This window comes from Ochotona curzoniae, unplaced genomic scaffold (assembly GCF_017591425.1).
Source record: "Ochotona curzoniae isolate NIBS_2020 unplaced genomic scaffold, NIBS_Ocur_1.0 scaffold_1852, whole genome shotgun sequence".
NCBI classification, from domain to species: Eukaryota; Metazoa; Chordata; class Mammalia; order Lagomorpha; family Ochotonidae; genus Ochotona; species Ochotona curzoniae.
Genome location: NW_024467087.1, coordinates 53,748,269 through 53,757,223, shown reverse-complemented (window position 1 = coordinate 53,757,223; position 8,955 = coordinate 53,748,269). Strand labels below are relative to the sequence as shown.

Here is an 8,955-nt window from a genome sequence, read left to right as displayed (position 1 = left end):
GTTTGTCATCAACAATTCAACGCAACTTGGAAAAATTTACCTCATATGACTAGCTTAAATATCATGGTTGATTCACGTGGATGCATGCCTCCATGCACAAAGAAAAAAAAAAAGGAAGAACAAAGATGATGATATAATAAGACAGGCGTGTGCAAACAGGAAGCTCTGTGCATTTTTGACACATTCTCTTTCCAAGCGCCATAGCAAAAACATATGCACATTCATGTCTTTAGATGGAAACAGCAGCCATTGTATTCATGTGATGTCCTAATGGTGTCTAGGAATATATCTTCTGTAAACTTTGCAGGATATGTAATGACTACCTCTGAGACTTCAGAATAATGCAAATGAATTCCCCCGAGAAGTAGATGCCTTGCAAGAAGCAGAATGAAGTTATGGTAAGGAACAAAATACAATGGACAAATAATGCGGGATCAGTATAAAAATAAATTATTACTGCTCTCTGTTAAAAAAAAGTCATTTGTATTTTAACTACATTAATGTTTATTTTTTTTTAAATGGCACACAAAAAAATTCTAACAGTTAAACTGGATTTGCATAACCCAAACTAAACTTTCAGAGTAGACTGGGAAAATTATGGTACTACGTGGCAAATTGAAGTCAGACACTGTTCCTGATTGAAGAAGTGTACAAATCATGGAAACTCTGAATTTATCAAGGCTAAAATTTGAAGCTTCTTTGCCCACAATATCCTCTGAGAGGAATGCTTTCCTAAACAACCGAGGGATGCTGACGAACACTTCTACCTCCCATTAGAGGTAAACGATTTTGTTTTTTTCCTGTTTTGCTGAATAAACTACGTTACTTCCTCTTGTAGCTGAAAAAGGCTTCACTCCTCTACAGGATATCTGGGTAGAAAGGGTAAGATTCTTGGCTTTCTCTTTATGCACTGAAAAAAACAGAACTTACAAATCTCTGTGAATTGAAAACAACAAAGTGAACTTTTCTGCTGCTTCCACTGAAAATGTAGTTGTGAATCTGCTGCTGTCTTACTTTTCGGGGAATATATTGTTATGAAGAATGGAGACTCCAGTGAGGTAATATCTATTTATAAGTTTAAGTGGGTAAAATGTTCATTGAAACTGCTGCTTGCTTTGTGAAAGGAAACGTGGCTGTCTAGATGGAAAGCTCCTTTCTCTGCAATTGAATATGTCGTTGACAAAAACCAGGAGTCTAGACTTATATTAAACACTGCTCCTAACAATTCTGTGCTAAAATAGAAATTGTGGTTCATTAAATGCATTGCTTTTTCTGTGAGCAAAGGGGGGGGGAAAAAGCTAAAGTTTTAAATCCATGGCTTATGTCAGCCAAATTAAGTGGCAATCAAACAGTAAATACATTTAAATACCTAAATCTTTTCATACGCTGAAACTTGACATGTTTTCTTGGATGGGACATTTTCCATGTGTACATTCTCGTGTGGGATGTGATGGCCTCAAATAGCACAAAAGGATTTTCATCAAACTGCGGAAGCTAAGCACAGCTGTCCAATCTCAGTGGAGCTGATTCTCAATTTACAAGGAACATTTCTTTGGATGTGTTTTTATGTTAAGAACAAGGGAAATATTTTAGTAAGAAGCTCCAATTATTTGGCTGTCTTTTTAAAAAAGATATATTCTTTTTACTTTCCTTACTTGAAAGAGTAAGAGCCCCTTATTGCTGTTCAAAGTCAGCTAATTTCACAATTGGAATTTGATTCTAAAATATAGAAGATTATCGCCAATATATAAAATTATATGTGGTCCTAGAGAAAGTTAGTGTAAGCCATTATAAGATCAGAAAAAATCTCATCATGTTGCCACATAATCATATGGGCAAGTTAGTATATTATGTATTGAAATTTTTTGGATGAAAAAGTTGGGCATACTAAATTCCCTTTTAGTAAAAAGTGCCTCCGTGAACTATTTCCTGTGAAATATAAGAACAAAGACTTTATTGTATGCTTAGCTTTTTCCTCCGGTGTGTGTGTGGGGGGCGGTGGGAAATGTTACTAACAGCTGTAGACTACATGAGCATGAATCACAGGATGGCCCTATCTGTATATTGTGGTTGCCAAGTGGCACCATAATATTGGATATTGAAAGCAGCTCTGCCTAATCTCTCTGACCACAAGTATAGGTGGAGTTTTTCCTCTGTTGAAGTAGTTCCAGAGTGACTGAGGGTGGGACAGTGTATGAGCTGGCTAAGAAGCTGCATTGCTCCAGGGGATCTCCCAAAAACTGTTGAAGCAATACTGCTTTAACAGACTTTCCTCAGAAACTGACTTGTGGTGGAATTGTGAAAAGAAAGGGCCTTCTCAGCAGATTTATAATCTCAGGATGGAGTTTTTTCTTGCTTTCAGTTGCTTTTCCCTCCCCACCTCAGTTCAATGAAGAGGAGACCGGTTACACAACAGATTGCTGAGGCCATGGATGCTGGGGACACTTGGGCATTCTGAAAATCAAAGTTTAGCCCAAAGCTCGTGATTAGTAGAGGTTAGACACTGGATGAATTGGAGAGCCCTGGGGAAGAAAAGGACAGCCACTGGCTGACTCTGTGGGGATGCCTTGCTTTCTGCAGCTGTGGATGTGGGTGTCCTAAAAGACAGAAATTATTACTAGATTTGAGACATTCTTCCACATAGTCAAGATTATTGATTGCTCCAGTCTGTAAACTGATAATTGTCTGTAGTTTCTTGAGGTGTGAAACAATAACACACCACTAGAATTAGACTTCCAAATTGGCAACTGCTTAAGCATACAAGTTCAATGCAGGGAAAGCATATTATTTTAAGGCACCCCCAGTCTGATGTGTTTTCTTGTACTCCCTCTGTCAGGCTCGAACTAGAACTACCATTATTAGTAATATTTTCCTAGAGGCTACTAAGTGCCACTCTAAATTACTATTTCTTGAAATGCAAATATTCCCGCCAGTGTTAGATTTATCATCTGGCTGTTCCAATGCTTCAAACGAGGAATGCTTGTATCTCAAAACATACTAAGTGATTCAAAAGATGGGAAGAAGAGCAAAGGAGATGTTACTGGCCAGCGTAAAGGGAAATTGGACGGAATACACAAATGATGCTTCTACCCCATATCTACTCAAAAACCTGTGAATGACTCATAGGGTAAACTTTTTTTTCTTGTACCTGTTCTGAAACAAATCTTGATACTATTTCTTAAAATTAATCATGAAATCATTTTATTTTTACTGCATCAATGTCTATTCACAAGTTTATTTAAATCATCTATTTCTATTCTAAAATTTATTTTAACTGACAGATAATAATTGTACATGTACAATGTGATGATTATAGCACGACTCAAACTAACTAACATACTCTCCAGTTAGGTCTCATCTTTTCTAGTAATCATATTTAAGATCTATCATTTTGGTCACTTTGAAACATGCCATATAGTTTTATTCTATGGCCACCATAATGTGCAATGTATCACTAAAATATATTCACCCTATCTAGCGAAACTTTGTATTCTGGAGAATATCTTCCCTTGCTTTACTGTTTCCCATTTCTTACTCATCCTTTAGAAATTACTTTTCTACCTTAAGTTTGTATAAGATCAAGATGATTTAGATTACACATGAACATGAAGTCACGCAGTATTTGTCTTTATGTGTCTGATTTATTTCACATAGTAAAATGTCCTTCAGTTTCATCCATGTTTCTGTGTGGAGGGCAAACTTCCTTTCATTAAGGCTGCATAATATTACTCTGTGTGTGTATGTGTGTATTCATATATTCAGATTTTCTTATCCATTTATTCCTTACATTGCTTTTATAATACATTACTCCCTTCTTTAAAAAGATTTATTTATTTTTATTGGGAAGCCAGATTTCAAGAGAGAAGCAGAGACAGAAATGAAGATCTTCCAAGTGGCCTCAACGGCTGGAGCTGAGCCAATTCAGGACTCAGGAGCTTCTTCCATGTTTCTCAGGCGGGCACAGGGTCCCAAGGCTTTGGGCCGTCCTCTATTGGTTTCTCAGGCCTCAAACAGCTTTCTGGATGGGAAGTGGAGCAGCTGGGACAGGAGTTGGTCTCTGCATAAGATCCTGGCAGTTGTAAGGAGATGAGTTAACCGCTAGACTACCACAATGGGCTCACATTCATCCCCCTTTCACGACTATAAAATGCCTGAGAGTGGATAATGTTTTAAGAGAAAAGAATTCATTTGGCTTAGAGTTTTGGAGGATGAAATCCCAAGATCCAATACCCTCATTGGTTCAATCTTTGATTAAAGATGTAGAACAGATGATATCACAGTGGTGGTCATGCATGCAAAAGAGATCAGATGGTGAGTAGCAAGTTAGATAAAGCAGAGAAAAGTCAGTCTTGTTCTTTTATAACAAATGATTTTCTCAAAAACTACTGAAATTCCATAAAACCTAAATCAACTCATTCGGAAGGCACTGATCCGAATACTCTATATACTCACAATAGGTTCTACCTCTTCAAAATATTATCTTCTCTCAGCATGTATGCTGAGAACTAAACTTTCAGCAACTGAATTTGCAGAGATCAGATACAAACTGTATGTGAATACATATCTTACCTATTGTGAAAATAATGAAATTGAACATGGAGCTACAGATATTTGTTTGAGATAATTATATCCTTTTCTTCAGATATATACACAGAAGTGGGATGACTGGATCTCATACTATTTCTATTTTTAGTTTTCTGGGAACATTCCATACTGTTTTCCAAAATGGCTGTACCTATATCAACAGTGTGTAAGTGTTCCATTTTCTGGCAGGGTTTTCTTTACTGACTTTAGACTGAAGCAATGTTATGCATTTCTGTGAGCAAGTCAGAGAGGCAGGAGTTGGCCTGCTCTTAAAAATCAAACTTTCTGAATGTCTTGTTTCAGTGCTGGCTCTAACAAGAGATTTCGTTCAGGGGCTGAAAAATGACCTCATATTTTCCCAGAGAGTTTTCTGAAGGTGTAGTTGTATTTCCCAAAGCCAAAGAGCAGTTTTTATGCCAAACAAAACCAAAGGAAAAAAAAAACCCAAAGAACTTCTTGATTATGGATCAACATTCATGACAATAAATATCATGGAAAGTTTCTGAAAAGTGTTTTGTATATGAAAAACCAATTAACTTTTCATTGGTTTCTTGACTGAGCCTACCAAAGATGCATCAGTGTAGTTCAACAAGACTTAAAAAGTTTTTTTGAAATATTTTAGTCTTATAAGAAGAAGTAAAAACTAATACAGAAATCATTGAGCACTCTTCACTCAGCTTTCCTAATAATAAGTAGTTGAAAATCTGCAGTACAATATCCAAACCACACTGTGTATTAACTAGATCACAGACAGACTTTATCTAGTTTTTCAACAAGTAACTGTTGTGACATTGGCATCCCATATGGGCACTATTTCATCTCCTAAGTGCTCCACTTCTGAAACTGTTTCCTTCTAAGGGCCTGGGAAACATTTTGGAAGATTTTCAAAATGTTTGGACCTCTGCTACCCATGTGAGATCTGGAAGAAACTTCTGGATGCTTCCTTCCTCCTGGCCCAGCCTTGGCTGCTATGGCCATCTGGGAAGTGAACCATCAGGTGAAAGATGTCTCCCTCTCTCTGCTTCTTTCTTTGTCACAATTCCTTTCAAATAAGTGAGAGAGAGAGAGAGAGAGAGAGAGAGAGATCATCCATCTGCTAGCTAGCTTTGCAAATGACTACAATGGTCTAGGCCAGGATGAAACCAGGAGCCTGTAGTTTCGTCTGAATCTCCCACCTGGGTGGCAGTAACCCAAATACTTGGACCATCTTAAAATAGTTTCTTAGTTGCATTAGCAGGAATTTGGATTGGAAGCAGAGCAGCTGGAACTTGAATGGGTGTTCCAATATGGGATACCAGTACTGAAAATGGTGACTTAACTCCCTGAACCAAAATGCTGGTCCTATTTCATCCATTTTAACATACACTTATGCTTACGTGTGTATGGTTCAACCACATTTCTTAATTATTTTATTTGTAAAAATTAATTCATCTGCCTCCATCTGACATACTGCCTTTCAAATAAAGATAAATCTTAAAAAAAAAAAAGCATAAAATGGCTGGAGCTGCTGTTTTGCAAAGTAGGTTGACCAATTACCTATAATGTTGGACACCCATATGAGCGTTGCTTAGAGTGTCACCTGCTCCAGTTCTGATTGAGCTCCCCGCTGATATGCCTGTGAGGGCAGCAGAAGATTACTCAAGTGCTTGGGACCCTGTCACGCGCGTGGAAGGCCCAGATTGAGGTACTAGCCTGCTCAAGCCCTACATGTTATGGGCATCTGTGGAGTAAGCCAGTGGTTGAAATATTTCTCTCTCACCCTCCACTGCCTTTCAAGTAAATGAATACATTCTTTAAAATAATTGAACACAAATGTGGCACATATATATATATTGGCATATATATATATATATATATATATATATATATTTCCCTGATACTTGCAGAAAAGGATTGGATTTGAGTTTATATAGCAAAGTGAAATAAGCTAGACCCAGAAAGACAATCATAACATCATAACAGACCCCATGTTCTCTGTTACATATGTAAAAGTCAAGAAATCTGCAAAAATTGTACATTTTGTAGTATACAGTGTAAGTGTTTTAATGCATACATGCAATATAAGCAGGCCAGGCCATTAGTATTTCTTTTTTAGCTACTTTAATTTCTTAAATTTCCATGTAAGTTATAGAGTAAGCTTATTGGTGCCTACAAAAATACATGCAGAGATTTTATAGAAATTTTATTAAATATATTGATCAGAGTAGGAAAATTTATATTTGTACTTTATTTATTCTTTCCAAAAATGAAAATATTATATTTCTCCATTTATATAAATATTTGATTATCAACATTTTATAGTCAGGCATACAATTAATGTGATGTTTGTTACATTGACATCAAAACATTTCTTGGATATTTTTGAGATATTATAAATGGTTTTGTGTTTTTAATTTTGTATCTCACATGCCCTTGCGGCTACCGTATAGAAATATAATTCATTTTGTGTATTAACATTATACCGCATAGTCTTTCTAAATACATAATTATTTCTAAGACTTTTTTGAAGGTTCATTGATATTTTCCACATGTATAATTATGTCACATAAAAACAAAGGTTTTTTTTTTTTTCCTTTTTAATTTTTTCTTTATTCCTTTTCCTTGCCTTATTGTCCTGGCTACAATATTCAGGAGTATCTTGACCAAAAGAGGAGAGAATGAATATCATTATTTTGTTAGTGAATTTTGAAATAAGATCTAAATGTTTAATTCTTAAATATAACATATCGGTGGGGGGTTTGGGAGATACTCTCAAGCTGAAGTAAATCCTCTTTATGTCAAACTGAAAGGGTTTGATGTTTTGTGAAATGCCTTTATGCATTTGTTAATATGTTCATGCATTGTTTCCTTCTCTTACACATTCATGTACTAGATTACATTGTGTGATTATGATTTCAATTTTAAGAAATTCTTATTTAATTAAACATATCACACTATTTATGGGTTACACATATTTATGGGGATTCAGTGTTAAACTGGGGAATACTCTTATTTTCTGCAAGTGCTTGTCTAGAACTGATGCTATTTCTTTACTAATATTTGAGGAAATTTGTCTGTAATACCATAGGGGCCTGATGATTTTTTGGAAGTTTCTGTCCGATTAATTCAGTTTGTTTAGTAGTTACAGTACTGTTAAGATGATCTGTTTTATCTTTGGTTGGTTTGTTGATTTGAGGTTTTTTGAAGAAAATACATTTATTTCATCTAATCTGTCGACTGCATAGACTAATTCATACATGGAATAATTCACAGTATGTGACTGTTTGTCAGGTTTGAAGTGAATTTTTTTTATTTTTGATGCTAGTAGTTTATACATTTTCCTTTTGTAAAATTTGCTGGTATTGCTAAAGGTTTGTCATTTTCACATGTCTTCAAAACTGGGAAAGACAAATAATTGAGGAAATAAATCAATAATTGAGGAAATTTGTTTTATTTATTTCCTCAATTATTGATTTATTTCCTCAATTTATTTCCTCAATAAATAAATAAATAAAACAATAAATAAAACAAATTTCCTCAATTATTGATTTATTTCCTCAATTATTTGTCTTTCCCATTTCAGGGATTTCTCATCTTTATTATCCCATTCCTTCTGTGTGTATTATTTTTCATTAATTGCTTATTTAAAGTGAAAGTGTATATTATTGCTTTGATAAGTGTTATTTTCTAATGTAAGTTCCTAATGATCTCAATACACGTCTAAACAAGTTTAACTGTCTTTCGCATATTTTGATATATTACATTTTGACTATCATGCAGATCAATGTGTAGTAGTATTTCCCACTAAACCTACTCTTTGACTATTGTAGTTAAAAGAAATGTGCCTTTTTATTTCTGAGGATTTAGAAAAGTACTTATAGTCTTTTAACTTGAGCTCTAATGTATTATTGATTGGTTAAATTCCTAGATTGGCTTTCATATTGGTTCCATCATAGTGAGAGAACACACCATGCATTTATTATTTTCTATGATACACTTTTGTAGGTTAACGGATTCTTTCCTGCAACTCCCCTTATTCCCCATCCCACTAAATCCACCCCCCCATATCATTATAATACTGTAGTCCTTCAGCAATAGTCACAAGTCCATCATTCTGTTCTTTAAGTGTATTATGGCACTGCAGGTATAAGCAATGTTAGACAATCTAGTTTTATATTATCAAGGTGTATTTAACAGTTTCATTGGGAGTCCTTTATTTGAGAGTAGAGATGCATACTTCAGCATGTCTTCACTTCCTTGTATGCTTGTCTCCATTACACAGTTAATCTATGAGACTATATACATGTTTATGTGTGTATCTGTTTGTTTTGTATTTTGTGTTTAAGTCATGGACAAACATTATACAAGAACTGATTGCATAACCCAAGGCAC

General features: G+C 35.1%; 1 protein-coding gene across 2 annotated transcripts in view; it reads left to right on the top strand.

Moving 5' to 3' along the window:
• The first annotated feature begins 541 nt into the window (after positions 1 to 541).
• LOC121169222 (putative P2Y purinoceptor 10) overlaps positions 542 to 8,955 on the top strand; it is a 40,736-nt gene continuing 32,322 nt past the window's right edge. Inside the window, exon 1 of one of the 2 annotated variants that reach the window (XM_040999738.1) lies at positions 542 to 779. The gene's annotated coding sequence lies outside the window, so the exon portion shown is untranslated. The other variant, XM_040999737.1, reaches the window with a different exon arrangement.